Here is a 27,582-nt window from a genome sequence, read left to right as displayed (position 1 = left end):
AAGAGATGTACATATGAAAATGGTGTTCATAGTTGATAGATAAAAGGAACAATGAAAGAGTAAGAACCATTTTTTTCGGGAGTAAGAGAGTTTGAGAGGGAGAGAGTTTGGGACAGAAGGGGCTTGAATAGAGAAACTGGGATTGCGGAATAGAGGCTGGGATAGAGATGAAGAGACAGGAATGGAGGCTGGGATAGAGGGAGAGATGCTTGGTTACTGGAAAGGTAGTTGGAATAGAGGACGACAGGCTGGGATAAATTAGAAACGCCGGGTAAAAAAAATCGATGCTGAGAGAGTGGCTGCAATAGGCTGGGATAGAGGAAGACTGGAATAGAAAGTACAATGTCGGGAGAGAGAAACAGAGACTGGAAGAGATGCTGGTATAGAGGGGGTGATGTTTGGATAGTATTAGAATAGACGTAAGAGCAAGGGATTAAAAAGTAAATCCATATCCTACTTATCCTACGGTAGTAGGATAAGAGCTGTGATAGTGAGAGGTTCTGGCCTAGAGGAACACGACGACAGGCAAGAATAGGAGGAGGGAGGGAGGGTGAAGAATGTAGCTGAAATGGATGTTTAAGAAGACAGAGTAAAATGAGACAAGATCGACTAAAGATGGAGAGAGAAGAGATGATCGTAGAAAATAAATATCGAGAGAGAAGAAAATCGGAGAGAAAGCAAGAGACAAGACCAACCAAGAGAGAAGGTAAGGCAGAGAGAGAATGCGGTGGTGAGAGTGTCTGGGTATTCCCAGTACGTTATATACCACTCTCCGGTTCAGCGAGCCGGCAGAGGACATCAACCGGCTCTCTGCTTGCACCGGATTGCCTGACCCCCCCCCCCCCAAGGGTATTACCTGGGCTCTGTTATTGCAGTAAACCAGAAATTCTGTTTTGTGATTACTCTTAGCCCAGCTGAGGCCGAGTCTTTGACCTTACCAACATTTTGCTGACAATAATTGTTCATATCCTCTGACGACGGAAGGTCTCTTGTTCATTTAATTTTTAATCAGACTTCTAGTTTGAAAATTAACATAGAATGTATATTACCTGCACATATGGAGAACTCGTGTTAATTTAGAAAGAATGAATGCAAACTGTTAAAGGCTAAACATGTTTTACTTACCCCATTTTTTAAGCTGTGCTAAACATGGGTATATTCTCCCAGAAGTGTACCTCTTCTTTTTTCTGTATACATAAGAGAATTAGCTTAAATCCTTGAACTATGTTCACGACATAAGTAGTTTAGTTCATTTATTATGCACCCGATACCCATCCTGTGGGCGGTAGTGGAAAGGGTTACAGAGGCACATAATGGGCTCAGGGACTTAACCCCACAATTTATTTAGCTAAGCAAGTTACAATCTTGATGAGGTAGTTACAAAATTCAGTATAAGTCGTCACATCAACAATGGGTTCGAGATCGACTACAAGTACAGTTTTCAAAATTAAGCAACTGACATATGTGGAGAGCTAGTGTCACAATTGATATGTTTGTCCTGCATACCGCCCCCCATCCAGTGGGCAGCGGTGGATAGGTTACAATCACTTAGTTACTACCTAAAGTTAGCAAACTGGGGATATTTGGCTAAAATTTCTGGTAGCAGATCATTTTGAATGAAATATTGACATAAAGTATACATGCTAATTGGTGTCACAAACTAGTGTCAGCTTGTGACACCAACCGAGGCGTATACAAGCTGACAGTTTAGAGCTATCAACAGTTTAGATACAATACAGTTTAGAGCTATCAACCGAGGCGGGGTTGTTATGACAACCCCGCCTCGGTTGATAGCTCTAAACTGCTCTTCACATTAGCTCCTTAAAACTGAGGCAGAACACAAAGAATCATCGAAAATTTGTGTCCATGCTCTATTACATAAATAGTATTTTCTTAATAAAATATTAAGATATTTATAGAGCAGGTTAGGAGTCAAGGATCACATTAGGTGTCTTGGTTTCATTAACAATTATTTGTGTTTTGGGTGACCATGGCAAGATGGGTGATGCCTTTAGAAAGCTGCATCGATATATTCAATGAGACTGAAGCAATTTTTCGATAAAATTTCGAATGTAATAGGATCTGGAGCAATCAATTCCCAGGCTAATGTAATCTAAGCTGAGGCCGACCCAAAAGAGGACCATTAATAGTTATTAAATATTCTGTATAGTTAGGCCTAGAGTAAGTTAGGTTGTGTGTTTTGATTGTGTTTGAAAAGTTTTGTATACCCATTGCGAGAACGAAGCATTTAATGGTGTGATTCGAACACAGGAAAAGTGATATTAGAAATAAATCGATTACAAGTCATGTGCAAATGTTTTATTTCTTAAAAAGAAGGTTTAACAACCTCATTAACGAGAATTTGGCCATTGTTTGAAGACGGGCTTTTTTATTATAGGTTAACAATATAATTTGTGATTTTTTAATCTTCAGACCACAGAAGCCGAAGCGTAAGATGAGAGGCTTAAATTTAAAGCTAGTGACCAGAGCTTCAGATTACACTGATTATATCATTATCCTGAAGGTAGAAGTTGGTAATGATGCCCTGTGAATAATCAGGCCAGTCACCATCAACAAAGACCAAATGCTTGCTAATTCAGATGTTAAACCCCCAGTTTATGATAAAAAAAAATTCACACACGACTCACTTTCTAACTTTTCACTCTTCCAATATTCGAATTGCATCACAGTGCCTCGTTCACATACTGCATATAAACAGGATAACCAACAGAACAGTAACACCTAACCCATCCTATCCTAGGTCAAACTATACACAAAATTATAATAAGAATTAATAATTCATAGTCGACACAGAATCGTGTTTGGTGAGTTACTACATATCAACTCAGGACCACGTTTTTCAGGTGATTCGCAGCAACTTGAGAATAGACAGGAGTAAACGAAAATTTAAATTATTGTCATTGAGGAAATTTCTTGGTAATAAGAAATATTCTTTGCATCGTTTTCAATATGTCCTTTGCAATAATTTCGAGAGTTAAGCTAGAGTAAATTTCTACCATAGTCAATATTACTGCAACATATAATCTACAGAAGTGCCAAATGTGACTAATGGTTTTGCTGCAGTGTGTTAGTGTAAAGTTTTTCAACCGGTATGCCCAGGAAACAAATGTGTTGTAGAGGTGCCCACAGGTGTGTCATAGAGGGCCCACAGGTGTGTGTCGTTAGAGGGCCCCACTGATGTGTCACAAAGAGCCCTCATGTACCCCCGCAATTATTGACAAGAAGCGAGGAAAAAAAAGATATACTTGAACAGCAAAAATAATCCAGATGCATTAGTATGTGACAAAACTGAAAAAAAAAACTCGCCTTGACCATTTTAATGCCTTGCTCACTGTGCCGTGAGTCGAAAAATAAAAATAAAAATCTCTGGGTGAGAAGATGAACTGGAAAAAGGTGAATATAATGAAATATCATCCCATGTGAATAGACGTGGACAAAGAAGTTGTTGGTGAAGGGAAAAGGGTTTGCAAAAATTAAGAGAATATTTGGGGAAATGTAAGAGTTGTGTTGAGGCATTCACTGACGTTGTCCATCATCATCCACCATCGTGAGGGAGAGTGGATGGCGGTGGATGTGAGGGAGGATTGGTGTGCTTGAGATGTGAGAGGTTGGGGGATGGGTGGATAGCCGTGCATGGGTCGTGAGGAGAGTCATTAATTTCTTATGAGGGCAGGAGTAGTCGTGCGTGAGTTGTGAGGCGTTTGTGGGGATAAGAATGAGGGTCAGGATTTTCGTGCATGAAGTGAGGGAGAAAGTCGTGCGTGAGTTGTGAGGCTGGGGTCGTGCGTGAGTTGTGAGGCTGGGGTCGTGCGTGAGTTGTGAGGCTGGGGTCGTGCGTGAGATGTGAGGCTGGGGTCGTGCGTGAGTTGTGAGGCTGGGGTCGTGCGTGAGATGTGAGGCTGGGGTCGTGCGTGAGTTGTGAGGCTGGGGTCGTGCGTGAGATGTGAGGTGGGGAGATTGAGGTCATGATAGAGGTGGAGAATAGGGAGTCATTCGTGAAGAGGGAGGAAGGAGTCGTTCGTATGTTGTGGAGTCGTTCGTAAGGCGGGAGTCCGGTAAGGGGGAGGGTCGTGCTTGAGACGTGAAGAAGGGTGACCTCGCCTCAAGACGACCACCTCGCCAAATGGGTCATCCAGGACATGAGAAAGTCCTTCCACCGGTAGTCAAGATTTCTTTCTCGTCGAGTAAACTTGGCGGGCCGCCGTGATCCAGTTGGGATTGAGTGCTTCACAACTTGGTGTGCTCAACTATTTGTGATTGCTGGATTGAGCATCAGCTCCTCGACTCTGCTTTTCCAGCCTTTGACTAGTCGTTTAATTTTTTGATTCTGCCTTATTTCAATCTGGTCCTCAGTTAACACATACATACTGCCCTTAAGTTTAAAACCCCTTGTCTGCTATGCACGTTTATCAACGACTGCATTCGAGAAGATGTAACTCAATAACCGAGCATGGAACATCCATTAACCACAATATGTTGGACTATGTAACAGTAACTGTTACAATACAAGACTATTGCTTGAACCGAAAGTCTAATCTGATGCAAGCAGCTTTGCAGCGATGCAAGCACACCTCAACCCCTAGAGGGATAATGAATTAGATGTGATGGACACTACCGTTTAAATAAGGAGTTTAGGTCGTGCTGTTCGTAATCACCCTAGAACATGGATTTCCAGAGCTGTTCAAGCTGTATGAAATTTACAACAGTTGGCTAGTTTATTTTAGCATCAAAGAACTGTAACATATGCAAAGAGAAAGGCTGTAGGAAAGGACTCGAGATATTCACAATCAATAAGTCTTTATTAAATATTGAGGCATAAACCAAGGGCTTGACTTCTGACTTCATCTTGACTTCATTAGAAGTGTCAATTTAAAGGTAACCAGTGAGAAGGGTCTTACGAGGAGAGGTGAAGCCTGTCTACAGATCACGTATCACGTATCTCGATCATCCTGATCGAGATGATTAACACCTTCATGTATATATTACTCTGCATCAACACAACTCCTTGCTGTCTCGGCTAATCACTACAATCGTGGTGTTAAATATCAGGTACTCGGTACACAGGCATACACAAAACATGTGAATATATAATATGCATATTGATTGGCCAATATGCATAATTTTTTTTTTTTTTACTAGCATCATCGCCACTAGTCTCACCTAGGGGCTAGTAAAAAACTATTTGTTTTGCTAATCGAGGTGTCGTACCCGCGTAACACTGTGTTTATAAGAGTTGATGGGAGAATTTTGCATTATCTAAATACCCAATATCGTAAGTCCCTTTTGGATAGTTAAAGCACATTGACTTTACGCAAACACTTGCTGAATATATTTAACCGTTTCCAGTAAAATGTGGAGGCTTGGAAATCTCTCATACGCATTCCCAAACATGCTGAACATTAGCTTCATTCCTTCAAAATCATGTATCTAAATATTAATCCTATTTTGGAAATGATCCTATGAGCATCACTCCACAAACAGACACATCTCTGACATTTCCCCGAATCGGAATCTACTCAAATACACCATAAAAAAGGTCCTGATGTACGAAGTTTATTTTCCCAATAATGAAACAATTGTTTAATCAATATCTTGTTCAAAAGTAAAATCAAGAATTACTTAGCTGTCTCGCATACTATCTTATCTTGTGCTAGTATTCCGCTTATTGCTGAACTTTCTAAAAATCTAACTTCTTCAACAAATTCTCATTTTCACTCTCCTTTATTACTAATTACAAAGTGTACCTGGGTGTGGGATGGTCTCTCCTTTTCCCCTCTGCACTCTCCCCCTGGATACACAGACGTTATGTATCCAGGGTGAGGAGAGGGCAGAGCTAATGCATCCAGGGAGAGGGAGGGGGGAAGAGCTAGCACCTCCCGGAAGAGGAACAAGGAGTCACGGAACCCTCGGACACTACCAGAGACTGACACAGCGGCAGCGCTACACTATAGATTCAATTTGTAACTTTAAGTAATGATCCCGACCAGTGTACATGTTGCCGACTGTGGTCAAGGCGAATCATTAATAGTATTCAGAGTAGAGGCCATAAGTGCAAGTCCTAATTCACCCGAGGAAGAGGATGTCAGGCAGCTGCCACCTGATATCCATTGAGTGCACGTCCCACTCTCTCGGCCAGTGTGATAAGCTTCACTGGAGAAAGATTTGTCGTTGGAGAAGTCAACCGACGCCAACCAAGTGTTGCAGAATAATCGTGAATGTCAATCCGAGACCTGTAATCCTACCTCTAACTGGAAACGGGAAGACGAGTTTAAATTACCAATTGAAGAGGATACGTTTATTTGTTGCTATGGTCTACGAATATTGGAATTTCCTACTCCTCCTTTCCCATCTTGAGGTTATCTTGAGATGATTTCGGGCCTTTTTAGTGTCCCCGCGGCCCGGTTTCGACCAGGCCTCCACCCCCAGGAAGCAGCCCGTGACAGCTGACTAACACCCAGGTACCTATTTTACTGCTAGGTAACAGGGGCATAGGGTGAAAGAAACTCTGCCGATTGATTCTCGCCGACGCCTGGGATCGAACCCAGGACCACAGGATCACAAGTCCAGCGTGCTGTCCGCTCGGCCGACCGGCTCCCATGCCACGAATATTGGATTCGCAAACCATAAGTGAACAGATGATGATCCAGCTCATCGACGAAGGACTTTTTTCAGAGTTTAATATTTCGGAGACCTCAAGAAACATAGTTTAATTATCACAGCATAACGCAAAATTGTTTAGGCAAACTATTTTTTTTTTTTTTACACTTGTGGGTACAAGAACAGATTTATTACTCCTGTTAACAGGATTAGAGTTTCTTCTATGAGGTATGAGGTATAGTCTGAGTTTTGAGCCGGTTTGGAGGAAACTATTTGTAAAATTATCGAAAACTGCATTTATGGCTGTAAACATCTAGTTGAGACTAGTAATTGCTTATTCATTATTATTTGGAACACGAAACAGTCCGAAGTCAAGATATGTAACAGAATCAAGTGAGTGATTTTAGAGAACAAAACTATTTAATGTTTATGTTAGACAAGCTACAGAATAACAACATTGTACACATGTCATTATCTCCATTATAACCAAAACACATTTATTTGCAATGACACTTTAGTACGACAGTTAATTGACGTTGGGAACGCTCCAGAGAACGGGCCGCTTATGAACGATGATTCTTGTGTCCCTTGCAACATTAACAAAACCTATATAAGCCCGCATATTGTTAACAATAAGTGTAGCGCAGGCATGTTAATTAACACAGATGAGTGTATCTTTTCGTTTAACACACGCATGCACGCACGCATGTACGTACGTTCGTCATCCTCGCCCCAAACATTATCTATTACAACCCCCCATTATACGACGTTCTACAATTTCACTGAATTACCAATACCAGCACGGAAACGGTTGGGTTTGCCACATGTAACCAAAAAATATATGTATTTTGGTCCAAGTAACACGATAGCTAACGAAGCCGTTAGCTGTTCTCACGTGTCTTTTAACAAGTTTCTCCTTTTCAGATTGAGATGCAGTTCCTTGCAAGAGGGAGGAGCCGAATTGATGGGTAAGTAAGACTACTGATTTGATTGGTACATTGTTGAATGCAACGAAAGTTAGGCGGTAGATAAAATATATCCAGATTATCATTAAGAATTTGATAATACATCACCAAAGATTTTTTTTGCAAAATTAAAATCGTATGGAATCGACTGGTTGTGAAATAAGATGTTTTGAAATTAGTAACTATCTTGAGGTTATCTTGCGATGATTTTGGGGCTTTAGTGTCCCCGCGGCCCGGTCCTCGACCAGGCCTCCACCCCCAGGAAGCAGCCCGTGACAGCTGACTAACACCCAGGTACCTATTTTACTGCTAGGTAACAGGGGCATAGGGTGAAAGAAACTCTGCCCATTGTTTCTCGCCGGCGCCTGGGATCGATCCCAGGACCACAGGATCACAAGTCCAGCGTGCTGTCCGCTCGGCCGACCGGCTCCCAACTAGCATGCAATTTTGTTTTTAATTATCAGGGAGAAGCGCCAAGTCATTACGACTTTATCGCACTTCTAAGGGGTCAAGATAAGTATTTGGGATGGGACGGAGGGACTGGAATGGTGCCCAACCACTTGGGGGGTTGGGAATTGAACGCCGACCTGCATGAAGCGAGACCGTCGCTCCACCGTCCACTCAAAGTTGCTGAGCGGAAACATGCAGTCTAAAACAGATAAGCTCCAAAGGCCCAGCGTAACAAAGGGAATTACCACAGGGGTCAATTTGGGCTGCGTTTTACCGTTGTTGATTTAGATTCAGCTACTCGGAACCAAAGTTCCAAGTAGCACGGGCTATGGCGAGCCCGTTTTCCGATATGACGTCGAGAATGGGCTACGTTGTGCATTATTACACTCACCCGACGACACCAAACATGGAAGTGAAGTTACACCACAGAGAGGGTGACATAGAGTGCAAAACGCGACATAAACACTTTATCATTTATCAGACCAATTATCTAGACGAAAGTAAGCAGTATTCTTGAGGCTGTTAACATGGCCAACAGTGTGGTAGCTTTGGGTTAGTATCTTATATATGAAGATCCAACAGAGATAGATCCTCCCTGTTGTGGTTTAATCAGGGAAGGTCATTCTTACAATGTACAATTTATAATTACATTTTAGGTAACTTTTTTTTTTTTGGTAAAGAATATTTGAATACTGAAACGTGTTGAGTGCCGAGCTACAGTGATCACACGAATGGATATAAACAGATCGTTTAAAACCTGTTTAAAGAATATTAGTTTTTTTCAGTTTAGGAACAAAAATGAGGCGATTAAACGAAAGTATTTAAGACCATGATGGTTTATCTTGAGATGATTTCGGGGCTTAGTGTCCTCGCGGCCCGGTCCTCGGTCAGGCCTCCTTTTTGTTACAAACCACCCCTCCCCACCCCCCGTCCCGCCACCAGGAAGCAGCCCGTAGCAGCTGTCTAACCACCAGGTACCTATTTACTGCTAGGTAACAGGTGGATCAGGGTGAATGAAACTTTTGCCCATTGGTCTCCGCCTCCACTGGGGATTGAACCCGGAACCTCAGGACTATGAATCCGAAGCGCTGTCCACCCAGCTATCAGGCACCCTTCATGGTCATGATCCAGCTCTTTAATTCTTGTTTCTCTACTACACAAACGAGTATAATCCCATTTGGACCCGTATGTGTGGAATTTCAATTAACTTTTCGTATTAATTATACTCGTTGATGCCTTGTTCAGTACATACAGAGCACTCAGAATGTGTGTTCCTCTATCAAGGTGATTACTTACGTATCATTCAATCACGGATGGTTTGTATCTGTCAGTTACATAATAGATGTTTCTAAGTCAAAAGGAATGTGATCGAAAAGATTGATTATCTCTATACAAACACGTTGACAACTAGTAATCATCTATAGATCATCAAATCATCTATATTGCGTGTTCAATAATACATATGTCACGTATATTACATCATCTATAGAAGTAATGCATTATATTATCCATAGACCCTGCGCTATATATCATAAGTGGGATATACATATTGAATCATCCACTCTATCGGCCGTATACTGTATCGACTGAAATCCGTATGAGATAAATGGGTTCAGTACTCGGCTCACGCTTCATCCCTTCACTCGTAGATTACATCACATAACCTCGGCGTTCCTCACATTGAGGAGCAAAACTGAGCCAATTTCTCTCACGGCTCAATCAGATAACTCCCAACACGCCGGTCTGCGCTTCCTCCCTCGATAACATTAGGAAATTGGGTTTAAAAAGGACTTATTAGTAATCATTATCCAGGGCGAGGTCTTCTCTAGCCATTGTTATCTGATGATTGTGTAAAGTATCCGTCTCATAATTATGTTTTAGATCTATGTTCCAGTAATGAGGGTGATTGTAACAATTCAATTTTTTCTTTTTCTTTTTTCTATTTTGTTTTTACCCGTTTTATTTGTTTTTTGCCTTTTGCTTTTTTGTAAATATTGGATTAAATATTATTATTATTAACAGCTCTGTTGCTATTATTATTAACACAAAGAAATCATATTTACGTGATATATATCGATGGGAAAATTCACCAAGGCTGTGAGGTGGGCGCTATAACCTTCTACCCCGCCACTGCCCGTCTTAGCTTAGCTTAGCATTTTAAAAGCACCGAATCACCTTCTGTGGTTGAGTGTACAATAAACCCTTGAACTGTATGTTTAACACTTCTCTAACCCTGTCCATGGAGGACAGAAGAAAATGTATATATGCTGGTTAGCATTGTAAATGTGTGGCCACGTCTGTGGTAGAAAATAATAAAAAAAAAAAAAAAAAAAAAAACTGCCCGTCGTAGAGTACGCGACTGGCAATGGTTCATAGGTTCGTAGGTTCATAGGTTCGTAGGTTCATAGGTTCGTAGGTTCATCATAGGTTCGCGTCCACTTGAAATGTGGCCTCCTTATCTCTGTACAGAAAACTCGTGCCCTCATTCCATGTGGTATTCCACCAGCCAATTATCATATAGATGGGCGAGCACTCGAGAACTGCGAGTCTTACAGATACCTTGGTGTCCCCATTAACGACCCTGGGTACCTTTCTTCTCTCAAGAGGAGACTGTGGGAGAGATTAAAGTCCTTGCGGGTCTTTGTTGGTGTCAATCATGGAATTAACGTGAGACTTGCTAGAATGTTTTATGTATCATTTATACGCTCTGTGATTGACTACAATGCTCTACATCTCACACTGTATACTGACAGAGAGCTGAAAACTCTTGAAACCTTGCAAAATGAAGCTATGCTTCTCATCCTTGGGGCTCCGAAGTCCACGAGAATAGTTAATATGAGAGCAGAGTTAAAATTACCTACCATAAGGGAGAGAATTTTGTCTATTAGCACAGTTTTCGGCGTGAAGGCATTGAGTAGATCTAGACAACACATGAAGTTTCAAGCTAAACTTTCTAATATGCTCCATTCACCTGAGGTCTATAGAAGAAGAACGAAATCTGATTATGTATTTTGGTTCTACAAGGTAGGCAACTCCATCAAAATATTAAATATGTACCCAACTCAATGATTAATCAACCAATTACTCCATGGGATAACTGGGATCTATCAGTTGATTTTGTAAATGCGCCCAATCAAGATAGTGTGCACTCTACATTATTAAAACAGTTAACACTGAAAAGCATCACTGAAAGTACTCAGAGTATAGGTAACGATGTGTATCAGTGCTATACCGACGGCACTGTGGAAGAAGGTGGACGATGTACCAGATGTGCATGCAATATATTTGAACAATCTTCTCTCGTACATAGAGCAATGAAGCGCGTAAATAACTGGACAAGTACAACTCAAACCGAACTTGCAAGCATATACCTTGCCACTGAATTTTTAAAAGACAAAGGCAGTGGACTTATATACTGTGACTCGCAGAGTGCACTCCTGGCATTGAACGCACATAGTAGTGACACCCAGAAAATAGTCAGTGATATTCGAATGAATGTTTTACCTGCTAAAGAAAAAGATTAGAAATTAAATTCCTATGGATACCATCACATGTTGGCATCTCAAGGCCTGACACTGTTGATATGCTTGCAGAGACAGCCTGCAGAAAACAAGTGGTAGAAATTGATATGGGTGTTTCATTAGCAGTGACAAAGAGAATACTTAAACAAATATCTAATGAAGATCTAAGCGACCTAACAAATTCACAAAGACCGGAAAGTTGTAGCATTAAATATTATGATAGATATCGTGAGGAGACATTCACATATGGGACTAATAGAACCCGGCAATGTGATGTTATAGTGGCCAGAATACGCCTGGGATATAGACGTATCTGGCAGCTATCTCAAACCCCAAATTTCGAGTACACAATGTGTCAACTTTATGAAAGAGAAAAAATGCACTTTCTTGAACATTATATTGTAGAATGTCCCATATTGACTGACTTTCGCCCTCCTGGGCTAAGGTATGCTGAACTGTGTAATTACTAAATGGGTACTGGAACACTTGATGATATATTGGACTTGTACCCAAGATTAACTATGTAATGTATCAATTATACAATGTATGTGATGTGACTATATAACCTGAGCTTGTTAAAGCACCTTCATCACCTTCAGTGATTAAGTGCATAATTGCACACTAGTTTCTCTATCAGCTATCTCACCCTGTCAGAGTAAAAGAGACAAATGTATGTGAATGTATGTGTGTGTGTATATATGTATGTACATATGTATGTACATATGTATATGTACGTATATGTGTGTGTGTGTATGTATGTGTGTGTATGTATGTGTATAAGGTATATATGAAAACTGATCAGAATTACATTTCACCTTTGTAACTGCACATTAATGACACTATGTAAAAAACACATCGAACACTATGTATGGCATACGTAAATCTGTGTATCTATGTATTTACGTATGTAGGTTAGCTTAGCATTTTAAAAGCACCGAATCACCTTCTGTGGCTGATTGTTCAATAAACCCTTGAACTATATGTTTAACACTTCTCTAACCCTGTCCATGGAGGACAGAAGAAAATGTATATATGCTGGTTAGCATTGTAAATGTGTAGCCACGTCTGTGGCAGAAAATAATAATTATAATAAAAAACTTGAAAGCCTTATTAGATTTTTTCATTATTATTAATAATTTGTCATTCACACTGAGACTGCTCATAGCCCAGTCGATAGAGCTTCTGCCTCTCACACGTGGGGTGGGGGGTTCGATGTTCGAGTCTCCTAGAGCCCGGGTGAATGAAATGTTTATTATTTTAATAATCAGATTTTTGGAAAGGATGTTGTTGTACGTTTATTACACTACAAGTATTATAGTGATAATGATAACTGTACAGATAATGAAGGAAGCATCTCAAGTAGAAATGACTTATGGAATCTACTAACATGTGAAGCCTACTGCGACACAGCTATCCGTCCTCGTAAATAAAGGCCAGATACTTTACTAGAGTTGTGAGCAAGTTTTAACTGAAACATAATACAGTGTTGCACAGTAAAATATATAGATTTAAATTAGACAAGCGCTTCTCCTCAAAACCGTGACTGTGTATAGGACTCCTCAACTCTTGCTTGATCAGGCAGCCTATCGTGGATCAGGTGATCAACTCCAGTTTGATGTCCTTTGTAAAATCAACGAGTAAAACCCATTGATAGAGGGACATATTATAGCCAGACGTCTCTCGCAGGCTAAGATCCTTGGGCCAGGTTCACAAAGCAGTTATGCAAGTACATACGAACGTGTGCCCCTTTTCTCAATCTTTGGTGGCTTTGTTTACAATTATTAAACAGTTAATGAACTCTGAAGCACCAGGAGGCTGTTTATAACAATAACAACAGTGGATTGGGAAATATTCATGCTTGTAAACTGTTTAATAAATGTAACCAAAGGTGTCAAAGATTGAGGAAAGATGTACACATTCGTAAGTACTTGAATAACTGCTTCGTGAATCTGGCCCCTGGTGCCTTGGGGCCCGTCGCAGGCTAAGATCCTGGAGCCTTGGGCCCCATCACAGGCCCAGATCCTGGAGCCTCTAGGCCCTTCGCAGGCCAAGATCCTCGTGCCTAAGGGGCCGGCCCTCTCGCTCCGGCCACCAACAGCGTTCTCTGGCGCGTTCCTGGTGTAATTTACCCAAGTGCGGGTAAATCCACACCGCTCTCCCGTTATGGTGACCAATTAGGAGAAACTTCACCACCGTCACTTCTGCTAATTTACTGGGTAATCATCGGACGTTTTATTTGTTTGAGCTCGACACCCTGGCAGAACGAACGTTTTTGTTCATTTAAACGCCTGATTAAGCTCAGCTTTATTTAAAAGGTTTTGGTGGTCATGCGGGAACGAGAGGCAGAAGGAAAAAAAAGTTAGATTTTTGTATAATTGTTAATAAAATATATTGGAAAACCTCCGCGCTTCATGTAGTTAACAAAGATCGATAATGTGAGAGATTCACACACCAGAGAAGTTTTGAGTGGTTACCATTTCCTTGCAGACGATGAGTCACAATAACGTGGCTGAAGATGTGATGACCAAACCACATATTAGAAGATGGAGAAACGACGACGTTTCGGTCCATCCTGAGACCATTATTAAGTCGTATGTGGCTTCTTCTTCATTGTTTCTGACCAAGACAGCAAGGCACCGGCGCTCAGCAGGCAATAGTTGCACTCATAGATCACATAGATCTATGATCTCATAGATCCGGCCTGAGAATGCACCGAGAGAGCTCCTTCATTGATGCCATTATGCAAGTGTTGCTGCGACATCAACCATTAACGACCACATAGAACTTCCTTGTCCCCAGTGTCTTCTCACTTCTCACTAATGTACACATACATTAGCAAGTGTCTCTTGCTAATGTATGTGCAAGTATCAAAACGCCTTTACAAAAAAAAAAAAATCTTCATCTCTTTTTGAGTAAAGTCCGGCCACAGTTTTTATTTTTAAAAAAATACAATGGTTGATGAAAATTAACAATCCAAAAATTATTTAGAATGTACTTAACAAGTTAGCTAACGAAACAAAAGCAAATAAATAAAGCATACAGGCGTTTCTTTATGGTGGTCACTTGTTTTAGGGTTTTACAGGAGTAACACTGAACAGAAAGTACAAAGAGCGCTCATATAAAGCAGAAAAAACAATGCACATGTTTCTTTAGTTAGATATTATCAAAACAATTTGCCAGCCACAATAGCCATATTAGTCACGACCACATTTATGCAGGATTACTCTTCCATAGTGTTTGCAAATTCCTTCCTACAGTAGAATGACAGACTACAGTAGAATGGGTTAAGACACTGCATCAGAATGAGAGACTAGCGGAATGAGTGACTCTAACGGAATGAGGGACTGTAGCGGAATGAGACAGAGGAACTAAATGAGAGACAGGACCATGATGACATATAGGAGCATGATGACAGATAGGAGCATGATGACAGACAGAAACATGATGAGAGAGGACAGCAGCAGAGCGCACAGCAAAATTCTGCAAATCTTGAGAATTTGCAGAATTTTGTACTCTGTATCTTTAACGACGTTACAGATGTAGACACCATACAAAAGGCTGCTGATACAGATAGCGCAACTGGTGCGGTAAGTGGCGCAGGTACAGTACATCACGTTAAGAAGATAAGTGAAGGGAGTACATTTATTGAAGTATAATTACTACAAGTAAAATGAATAACATATTTATATTCCTTGCTAGAGGTGAAGTTTTCTGGGTTTTCATAAAGTATATATGATGCATGTGTGCGCTGTTGTTTGCGTGTGAGAGATGGAGGGAGAGGAGGAGGAAGAGTAGTGGGAGGGAGGAAGGAAGAGAAGTGGGAGAGAGAGAGAGAGAGAGAGAGAGAGAGAGGGAGGGAGGGAGGGAGGGAGAGTAGTGGGAAGGGAGATTGCCTGCACATTAGATTGTATCCTTACATCCGCGCATCCGTGCGGAACTGTTTGTGCGTACATGCGTACTTGTGCTTTTAATTGCATGTTCTTGAGTATGAGCCTTCACATACATGTACGTGTATGTGTATAAATATATATACATTATACATTATATATATATATATATATATATATATATATATATATATATATATATATATATATATATATATAATATGTCGTACCTAATAGCCAGAACGCACTTCTCAGCCTACTATTCAAGGCCCGATTTGCCTAATAAGCCAAATTTTCATGAATTAATGTTTTTTCGTCTACCTAACCTACCTAACCTAACCTAACCTAGCTTTTTTTGGCTACCTAACCTAACCTTACCTATAAATATAGGTTAGGTTAGGTTAGGTAGGGTTGGTTAGGTTCGGTCATATATCTACATTAATTTTAACTCCAATAAAAAGAAATTGACCTCATACATAGAGAAAAGGGTTGCTTTATCATTTCATAAGAAAAAAAATATAGTAAATATATTATTTCAGGAAAACTTGGCTTATTAGGCAAATCGGGCCTTGAATAGTAGGCTGAGAAGTGCGTTCTGGCTATTAGGTACGACATATATATATATATATTTATATATATATATATATATATATATATATATATATATATATATTATATATATCATATATATATGTCATATATCTACGTTAATTTTAACTCCAATAAAAAAATTTGACCTCATACATAATAAAATGGGTAGTTTTATCATTTCATAAGTAAAAAATTAGAGAAAATATATTAATTCAGGAAAACTTGGCTTATTAGGCAAATCTGGCCTTGCATAGTAGGCCAAAAAGTGCGTTCTGGCTACTAGGTACGACATATATACACACACATACATATATATATATGTGTGTGTATATATATATATATATATATATATATATATATATATATATATATATATATATATATATATATATATATACATATATATATATATACATATATATATACATATATATAATATGTCTATATGTCGTACCTAGAAGCCAGAATGCACTTGTCAGCCTACTATGCAAGGCCCGATTTGCCTAATAAGCCAAGTTTTCATGAATTAATGTTTTTTCGACTACCTAACCTAACTTTTTCGGCTACCTAACCTATAAAGATAGGTTAGGTTAGGTTAGGTAGGGTTGGTTAGGTTCGGTCATATATCTACGTTAATTTTAATTCCAATACAAAGAAATTGACCTCATACATAATGAAATGGGTAGCTTTTTCATTTCATAAGAAAAAAATAAGAAAAAATATATTAATTCAGGAAAACTTGGCTTATTAGGCAAATCGGGCCTTGCATAGTAGGCTGAGAAGTGCGTTCTGGCTACTAAGTACGACATTATATATATATATATATATATATATATATATATATATATATATATATATATATATATATATATATATATATATATATTATACACATACTTGTGAATGCACGTCCTAAAATTTCCGATTCTGCTGTAATTTTGTTCCGACCCTTCGAATTACGTCTAAACTATTCTTAAACACTTGCTAAGTTTCCATTGTTTTACATAGAATTAATTCGATGTTTTCGATACCTTGTCGCTTATAAGTGGTTTCGAACGCTCCTGTGGCTAACTTGGTTATCATCGTGGATAGGACCTTGGTTAGGTTCTCTCTGAGTCCATCGTCCTGGACTAGTACATATCTATATCTACGATGTGGTTTTCCTTTGGTATTTTCTATATCATGATCATATTACGTTTGCCCACCTTCTGTCTGCCTCTAATGTGTCCGGGTTATATCTGACACAGATGTGCACACCATGTTTTATACGCGTATGCGTAGGTGACGAAGTTACGCACGAACACACACCCCCCCCCCCCCAGTACGCATACCGTCCAGCACCTTAAGTAAAGCTGTTGTGCACGATATCATTTCCCGCAAGAATCCAAGCGGCCTCCCACATGTATGTTGGGTGATGATGAGCAATACGCTTTCATAGACTGATGAAGGCGATGAGTCACAATAACGTGGCTAAAGTTGACCAGACCACACACTAGAAGGTGAAGGGACGACGAAGTTTCGGTCCGTCCTCGACCATTCTCAAGTCGATTGTCTGATTGATGAAGAATAAGGCACCTACAAGAGATGGTACGGGCGTGAGCATGGCCCATAGGTGGTAGATGTTTGGAGTGAACGTGATTTTGGTCGAGTAATGTCTTGAAGTTCAAGGATGTTTAATGAGTCAATAAAATACATCTTGGAGGGATAGAGTAGTTTAGGCCACTTCTACCCTCCCTCTTCTTGAAGTGTGTCTAGGTCTGGGTACGTTTCCTATATGGGTGATTGAGAGAGAGTTTATCTGGCACCGTAGCGGCGAGATTATTTATGCTTATTGCTAAGGGGGGTGGGCCGAGTTCTCTGAGTGAGTGAGTGAGAGGAGAGTGTGTGTGTGTGTGTGTGTGTGTGTGTGTGTGTGTGTGGGGGGGGGGGTGGTAGGGAGGCAGAGGCAGACTGGACGTTTCGCTGTTACAACAACCAGACGCTTCGTTCGTCACGTAGTAATTCGAAATTTACTGCATCGCATACTGTGCATTCCTTTCATAGCATTTCACACTGCAACAAACACTCAAACGTTCGGTATTGCTATTTGTATTAGTGTTTACACTGTAAAACAATTATTGTTGCAATGTCGTTACGTTATGGTAGATTCTGTTATACATGGAGGGGTCGGAACACTTGATCATTGCAGACCCTAAGCAACCCATTCTTTCCGGTATCTACGCCTATTATTACGTTACTATTGCTATAAAGGGGCCTGAGTGGACAGCGCTTCGGATTCGTAGTCCTGAGGTTCCGGGTTCGATCCCCGGGGGAGGCGGAAACAAATGGGCAGAGTTTTTCATATAGCAGTAAATTGGTACCTGGGAGTTAGACAGCTGCTACGGGTTTCTTCCTGGGGGATGTGTAATAAAAGGTAGGCCTGGTCGAGAGGACCGGGCCGCGCGGACGTTAAACCCCGAAATCATCTCAAGATAACCTCAAGAAGATATCTTGTGTTCCCTTTATAAGGGTTTTGACAACACCGTCCGGCTGTACCCGCTCCTGTACCTGATAACATAAATCACTATTGACAAATAAATACAAAACTTCACTCCTTATAGAAGCAACGTTTGGAACTAAGACCCCTCACCTAACTAACTAATGTTGTTAGTTACTGTTGTTACTGATGAAGGCCGTACACGAGGGACGGTATACCAGGTCTAATCTTGGATAGGAAAAATGGAAGCAAATTTAGACATGCAGTTAATAAATAATACTGAAAATGAACAGCCACAGTGATGTGGTTTGAATAGTACAGGCCACAGTTATGTTGCTGTAGTACAAAATATAGTAACAAAGAATAAGATGTACATTGAGAATGTACATGTACATTTGTACATGTACACAATCGACTTGAGAATGGTCCAGGACGGACCGAAACGTCGTCGTCCCTTCAACTTCTAGTGTGTGGTCTGGTCAACATACTTCAGCCACGTTATTGTGACTCATCGCCTGCAATAAGATGTACACTAACGAGACACACAAGAAATGAGAGAAGTTATATAATTTTATATAAGCTCAGTGTTTAAAAAATAATGTTCCTTAAACTATTAACCCTTGACTCTAAAGTTCTTTATCTTCATTAATGTCCGTGAGAAAAGCTCAGTGCTTGTAGCCTTCCAAAATATCTTGAAAAGTACATCAATCAGTTTATTTTCCTCCTTAAGCTCAACGGATAAGTGCTTTAAACTGAGCAAGTAGGGAAAAGGTGCAAAGAAATTTAGGAAATCAATAATTATTAATCACTTGAATGCAATTCTGTGAGTGTGTGTGTATGTGTGTGTGTGTTTACTAGTTGTGTTTACTAGTTGTGTTTTTGCGGGGGTTCAGCTTTGCTCTTTCGGCCCGCCTCTCAACTGTCAATCAACTGTTTCGAACTACTTTTTTTTTCCACACCACACACACCCCAGGAAGCAGCCCGTGACAGCTGACTAACTCCCAGGTACCTATTTACTGCTAGGTAACAGGGGCACTTAGGGTGAAAGAAACTTTGCCCATTTGTTTCTGCCTCGTGCGGGAATCGAACCCGCGCCACAGAATTACGAGTCCTGCGCGCTATCCACCAGGCTACGAGGCCCCCCTGTGTGTGTGTGTGTGTGTGTGTGTGTGTGTGTGTGTGTGTGTGTGTGTGTGTGTGTGTGGAGCGCAGGCAGGAGCGCCAGGCCAGACGGACAATAAAAGTCCAGCAACTGGGCAGGTGTAATTATTAAACAGGAGAGCGCCAAGCACAGAGAGTAGTCGTGTGGATTGATCTGGTATCGGGCCCCACTACACACCGATCTGGTGCCAGATAGCATTCACGCCGGTAATCGCGGCCCTATCTTAAAACTCAAGTGGACTCTTTGGCGCTCTGCTATCTCGCCTCTTTGGTATTATTTCCTCGCCTTATTTTATTTTATCTTTCGCCTGTATTGCTGGCCAGGCTTGGGGGAAGGAAAGGAGGCGGGGTTCGTGTAATGTCAGACCAGAGTTGGATACACAGCATTTGTCTGAGGATTTCACGCGAGCATTTTTTTTAGGGAGAAGATGGGTGTTGGGAGAAAATAGATGTTATACCTAATTTTAGATTTTGATACATACATTATCTCCTGAACACTTGAATACTTTCTTCTCCTACCACCATTACCTTTTTTATTTTATTCAATGAGTTATTTCGTTTATTTCATTGCATTGTGTTACAGCTTGCCGAATGCATACAAATATGGCAATCACTGTTCGAAGACCTCGAACAGCCGTTCGGAGGTGGGGTGCGTGACCATGATACAGCAAGCATTTCATCTCTGAATGGAAACACTGAGGCGCTGGAACAGGAACCTGTTCCTCACCCACCCCCTTTCTGAGAACATAAGTGAATATTTGCTTCACAGTAAATATAAGTGAATATTTACTTTACTTATCTCTGAGCCTATTGCCACGAACCTGTAACAATAAACAAAGTTCCTGTATTTAATAGTTTTATGTGTCTACCCGAAAGTGGCCGCCCCACCTCCCTAAGCTGTACTGTGAGGTAGATAGATATCAATGTAGAGACATATGTGTAGTCCCACACAACTTGTTTACCATCCTTCCATGGTTGCAGGTGAATCCTGCTTGGCGCTAATGACTGTTGTCAGGTCTGCAAACGTGACGTTCCCTTGGTGCTGGACACTTAGCTGTGTCCAAACTTCTCTTGATGATGTCATTGGCTACTTCATGTCTGGCAATCTTTGCATGTGACACGACAGATGAAGACCATGGCTGCCTTATTGGTCTGCCGACGCATTGCCGCAGATACACCGGTGTTCGGTGGAGACGGGGGCGACAAGGCGCAGGGCAACACCAATACTTAGGGCTTACAGTCCAGGCGGGTGCCCAAGGCGGAAATAAAGATAACCAACACGAAGTCCCCAGAATGGGGAGCTTGTACAGCTAGAAGGGGTTGTTTGCTCTTTCCAATGGCTGCCTCACTATTGATGTGGCAGAGTTCTCTCCACAATAGAGCTATCTTTTTTGGCCTGTTTGCAGGCGTTTGGAAAAGTTGCTCATGGGTGATTTGGCAGGTGGATTTGTGCCTACAGGCCAAACCTGCAGGCACAAATAGTATGTGTGTACTCACCTAGTTGTGCTTGCTGGGGTTTGAGCTTCGGCTCTTTGGTCCCACCTCTCAACTGTCATTCAACTGGTCTTCAGATTCCCGAGCCTATTCGGCTCTATCATTTCTACATTTGAAACTGTACATAGAATCTGCCTCTTCCACATCACAGCCTCTTCCACAGCATCACAGTAGGCATGCACGCGCGTACGTACACACACACACACACACACACACACACGCACACACACACACACACACACACACACACACACACACACACACACACACACACACACACACACACACACACACACATTTCCTCTCAATGTTTGCCGACGATGCAAAAATTATGAGGAGGATTGAAACAGAGGATGATAGTAGGAGGCTACAAGATGACCTAGATTGAGTGAATGGTCCAACAAATGGTTGTTCAAGTTCAACCCGAGTAAATGCAAAGTAATGAAACTAGGCAGTGGAAACAGGAGGCCAGACACAGGATACAGAATAGGAGATGAAGTACTTAATGAAACAGACAGAGAAAAAGATCTAGGAGTTGATATCACACCAAACCTGTCTCCTGAAGCCCACATAAAGAGAATAACGTCTGCGGCATATGCGAGGCTGGCTAACATCAGAACGGCGTTCAGGAACCTGTGTAAGAAATCACTCAGAATCTTGTACACCACATATGTAAGACCAATCCTGGAGTATGCGGCCCAAGCATGGAGCCCGTACCTTGTCAGGCACAAGACGAAGCTGGAAAAAGTCCAAAGGTATGCTACTAGACTAGTCCCAGAACTAAGAGGCATGAGTTATGAGGAAAGGCTGCGGGAAATGCACCTTACGACACTGGAAGACAGAAGAGTAAGGGGGGACATGATCACAACCTACAAAATCCTCAGGGGAATCGACCGGGTAGACAAGGATAAACTATTCAACACTGGTGGTACGCGAACAAGGGGACACAGGTGGAAACTGAGTACCCACATGAGCCACAGAGACGTTAGAAAGAACTTTTTCAATGTCAGAGTAGTTAACAGATGGAATGCATTAGGCAGTGATGTGGTGGAGGCTGACTCCATACACAGTTTCAAATGTAGATATGACAGAGCCCATTAGGCTCAGGAATCTGTACACCAGTTGATTGACAGTTGAGAGGCGGGACCAAAGAGCCAAAACTCAACCCCCGCAAGCACAAATATGCGAGTACACATAGGTGAGTACACGCGCGCGCGCGCACACGCACACGCACGCACACATACACACACACACACACACACACACACACACACACACACACACACACACACACACACACTAATACCACTCTGTGGGATGGCTGCCAATAGTGGGTCGAGAAGGTGTCCACATCCCTCTCAGTCTCCGCTACAGTATATGTAATTAATATTTGTAATTAATGCAATACTCCAAGAAAAATTTTCCCTCGTTGACTTTAGGGCTGTGGAAGGATCGTCTATTTTATCGAGCACTGGGGAATGTATTATTAGAAAGTTTCATAATTTTTCCACGACATCAGTGCAAAATTTTTCACAAGACTTTTTTCATGAGAAGTTTTTCATGTGATCCACCTATTAAATTCTGCCAAACCGGACCAAAGCAGGTTAGTCACATACCTTCACAAGAATCAGGGGTGCAAAGTTGGGCAAGACTAGTATTTATATATTTATTTATATATATACACAAGAAGGCACATTATGTTTATGAGAGTACAGAGCATTGATGTTTATACATTCTTGTAAAGCCACTAACATACATAGTGTTTCGGGCATTCTTAATACTAAGAATCAGTCTTCTGACCTCAGAAAGTCAGACAAACATGTTCTAATATATATGTAAAGGACAGATTAATTTTTAATTAAAAGACATCTTGGCATTTAATACCTTAAAAAATGAGTTCAATAACATTTTTAGCATATGTACAATGTTTTGAAATACGTCCTAAATCAGCACTTTTTATCGCAAACTTTGAATTTGTATTTTCAGTTTAAGTGATGCACTTAATTTCGGGGATTAGTTAAGGAGGAGAAAGTGTATATGAACAAACCTTAAAAACACATTAAGTGCAGATTACACCTGAAGAAGTGGAATCTGATGCACACTCATACCCGGTCCTTGGCGATAACGTGGATAGCATGGCGAGAATCCTCTCACCCGCTATCGTGTTATCTCAGACACAACTCACGATGCCATTAAATGATCAATGGCGTTCAGTTGTCTCACGATATCTCACGTTTTGATCCGCTAATTGTAAAATCGTCCTCACCGATGTGTAATTAAGGTACATCTGTTTTCCTTAAAGCTCGCAGGATCTTCACCTATCCCGACCAACATCGGCAATTTGGGTCCACCTGTAGAAGCATATCTGGTACGTATTTTCGGGTCTAGTGTTGCGGGCTCCTCTTTCGAAAACCGACTGTGTCATTACCTCCCGGGAGTAGTTATGGCTGAAACGAACATTTCGTACAAGGCGAGTTCGAAGGATATTAGTGTAGTTCTTCGTTACTACCTCGAGTGTGGGAGGGAGGAGAGTTATCAAGGGGAAAGCGCTAAGCCATTACGGCTATATAGCACTGGGTAGGGGGGTCAGGATAAGGATTTGGGATGGGACGGGCGGAAGGAATGGTGTCTAATCACTTGAATGGTCGGGGATTGAACGTCGACCTTGCCTCGAGCGGGAATGAGAGAGCATTTTGCACTTACCTTACTCGAAGTATTCCAAACACATCACTTCGTATTGCTTTCGTTAGGAAAAAATCAAAGTTTTATGTTATAGTATCTGGGACTTGCATGTACCAGTTAAATATATCCATAAAATTTGTGTTGAAAATTTTCTTTGACAACAAACAAGAGGATACAATTCCATTCACAATTCACAAGTGGATAGCATTTTATAAGAGGATACAAAATTCAGTCTCTGAAGAAACTCCAAGGTATTTCAAGAATATGTAAGAATATTCAAGTACATAGCATCTTTGGCAGATCCATGCTTGATGAAGTATTGCTATCCTGCCGGATAATTATCACGTAGAACGCGTTAAACTATTACAACTTTATATCATCTGGAAGAGATATAAGGATTTGGGATAGGACGGAGGAAAGGAATGGCGTCCTACCCCAATGACGGCCGGGGGAAAGGAATGGCGTCCTACCCCTATGACGGCCGGGGAAAGGAATGGCGTCCTACCCCTATGACGGCCGGGGAAAGGAATGGCGTCCTACCCCTATGACGGCCGGGGATTGAACGCCGACCTCTAGGAACCTAGGCTAACGCTCTACCGCTCAGTCCTAGTAGCATGGGGTAAGTCCTTGGACGTGAAGTGCTAAAGTCCCGAAGTAACCAATGACAATAGGTCCATTGTTATTCCGGTTTTATTGCCATGGTTCTAAAATTGTTATAGTGGATGAGCGGGGGTCCTTGAATACCGGTAAGTACTGTAGTTTTGGTGTCCTTCACGTACTCTGGTCCTGTGTAAACTTGGTTCTGAAAGTTCTGTGTTACTTGTTATCCTGGAAAGCAGTTTCGGTATGGGGGGCCCCGTCTTGGTGGGTTGATGGTGTTCATGGGTATGGGGGCCCCGTCTTGGTGGGTTGATGGTGTTCATGGGTATGGGGGAGACCGTCTTGGTGGGTTGATGGTGTTCATGGGTATGGGGGGCCCCGTCTTGGTGGGTTGATGGTGTTCATGGGTATGGGGGGCCCCGTCTTGGTGGGTTGATGGTGTTCATGGGTATGGGGGGCCCCGTCATGTGGGTTGATGGTGTTCATGGGTATGGGGGGCCCCGTCTTGGTGGGTTGATGGTGTTCATGGGTGTGGGGGGCCCCGTCTTGGTGGGTTGATGGTGTTCATGGGTATGGGGGAGACTGTCTTGGTGGGTCCCTGGTGTCCACTACTCCAAGGGACACGAGAGAGGTCGTGTGCAAGTTAGTGAGGCTGGCTGACGCCGATACTATCAGTCAGGAATTGGATTAACCTAGTGTTGCTGCTCCATATTTGGGAAGGAGAATTTGGAATGAAATTGTTTAGTATAGTTGGATTAGAATGCGTCACCCTGGGAAGGTCGTTAGGTTAGTCTCTCTATTGGTCACTAAACAAAGACTTTTAACTATGAGAAATGTCATTGGGCCGGTTACCGGAGACGTTCATCAATTTCTCGTGTTAATTGGTTGTCATAAAATTTGGATGACCAAGAAATATGGACAATTTTTATATAGAGAGAAATGGTCCGAACTTCTTTCTGGTGCAGATAACACCTTTTATTTATTAATTTATTTATTTACCAAGTATGCGTTCTGAGATGTCAAGATGGAGAAAATTTATTTGGATTCAGATTACATTCCCTTTCACCTCCCAGTACACATACCTGGCAACTACGTGAAGCACATAATAAAATGGTATCGTTGCAGGAGCTTGATGATCTCATGCATAAACACGTAGATGGTGTCACCGCCCATTTCTGTCTGGGTATCTTATTTGCGATTATTTTATATGGATACTTTTTGAGGAGAAATTCCTTGGGCCAGAAAGGCGTTGCGTGGACTGCGGGGCCTGTTGGTGATGAGTTCTCGCTTGTATCTGACGTGGAACTCTTGCTACCTGCTTAAAGAAACCATCGAGCGGAGTTCCGCGGAGCTTAGTTTTGCTTAGGAGATTGATAGATAAGGTAAGCTGCCTTTTCATGGGAAGGAAATGCTGCTTCCACACTTGTCTATACTGTGTAAACTAACATAAGATGTGCGAGAAAATCCCTTGGAGCAGCTAGGTGACTCGTATTAGCTGTTAAGAGTACGCCCCAACCGCCCAAGTAAGTTATAAGTTATACAACCTGAGATTCCAGGTGCGCGGCTGGGAGTACTTTGATTGCTGGTTCGAATCACCTTAAGGTTCCATTTGTTTTTGTCATTGATATATCACGTTAGTGTGATTGTTTTGTGCAATGAGATGTCTTAAGGCTACTATTGAATACCCTGAGCAGAACAAGTGAAGTGTTGTTGAAATGGTGGTATTGTAGGCAATAACAACAAATGTTGTTGCCTACTTCAATTCAGCTTTTACAAGCGGTTGCAGCTAGTCGATGAACACCTCTGTCTACTGAGGCAGGTCCTCGTCAATAATGCTAACTGTAATGGTTATGTGGAAGTGGTCATTAAACATAAGGTGAACCACTAAGCTACACCGGATGAAGAGGTCCACATTATAGAATTTACCTCGCATATTCAAGAGTAATTAGACCGACCACTTGAACACAAACGCTCCCCAACACCAAACGGAACACCTTGAAAACAGCCGAATGTTGTCAGTATTGGTACACACCCACTAGGCAACAGCTTCAATGTCAACATTGTCCTTGCACTACTATTAACACCACCACAACGTCAGAAATTATTTCTTGGCCAACACCGCCACATCAATCAAGTCAACATTGTCTCTGCAAAACTACGACCAAGGGTGCCAACACGGTGATCAATGTTTAGCTTTAAGGGAGCAGCAGGAGCAGCCAGGACCCACGAAGTTACTTGAACCAGGCTGTGAGGGGGGGGGGGGGAGGGTGGTAGTCTGACCACTTCCCGTACCTCGGCTCTCCTCCCGGCCAATTAGGTAACACCAACTGCATGTTTCTCTGACGCGTGAAAAATTATAGCAAACGAGGAGGTCTCTGGGAGCAGCAGCGGGTGCCTGCGTGTTGCGCTCGTCCTCGGCTACTTCACCGCCGGGACCATAGTCAAGGAAAACAAATACACAAGAGGGAGGACCCGACGGCTGCTCAGGACTGCAGCAGCACGAACAGTCGACCAAATAATGGGGAAAATAGCCTTGGTGGTATATTGCCTCCACCCGAAAATATGTCCCCTCGCATGTGTGTTATAATACTCTATACAGCTTTCTCATTATGAATAATATGTCTAGTTGACATACGTAATTAGTGGTCTTGAATCATGTTCGCTTGATGAGTCGAATTTTAAGCCCGAAATATTTTCAGGCTGCGTGTAATTCCGAACACCGGCTCTTGCGAAGAAAAATGCAAAGGCGATTTGTTCGAAATTTTGATGGAATTGGATGGACGGATTACTGTGCTTGTGGTCGTTAGGTTTAAAGATCACTGGTAACGACACTATTCACCGTATCCGCACTAATTACCCCCCTGTAACTACACTTAGACTTTGTAGCAAATCCCACTACTTTGTAGCTACTAAATTAGCAGAAGAGCGAGTCCTGCCTTGAGGTCGAAAGATGAAAGTTTGTGTGTAAAGATGCTGTTAGTGTTTCCTCTCGGATCAGCACCTTCTAGGTAGGTCACCCTTGCCAAAGACTGCCTCTTCCTTCCCTCTCTCTTTCTCCCTCTCTCTTTTTGTGTTTCTTTACTACTATACTTTCTCTTTCAATTCCATCCTCCCATCTCACCCTCTTTCTATTCACA

General features: G+C 41.7%; 1 long non-coding RNA gene across 1 annotated transcript in view; it reads left to right on the top strand.

Moving 5' to 3' along the window:
• The window catches only part of LOC138361694 (uncharacterized), a 213,548-nt gene that overhangs the window by 150,330 nt on the left and 35,636 nt on the right, over positions 1-27,582 (top strand). The window contains exon 3 of the long non-coding RNA XR_011227114.1: positions 7,543-7,586. This is a non-coding gene — a long non-coding RNA (uncharacterized lncRNA). The remainder of the gene's footprint in view (positions 1-7,542; positions 7,587-27,582) is intronic.

Source organism: Procambarus clarkii, chromosome 8 (assembly GCF_040958095.1).
Source record: "Procambarus clarkii isolate CNS0578487 chromosome 8, FALCON_Pclarkii_2.0, whole genome shotgun sequence".
NCBI lineage: Eukaryota > Metazoa > Arthropoda > Malacostraca > Decapoda > Cambaridae > Procambarus > Procambarus clarkii.
Note: the sequence above shows the minus strand (reverse complement) of the source record. Positions and strands in the feature narration are given on the sequence as shown.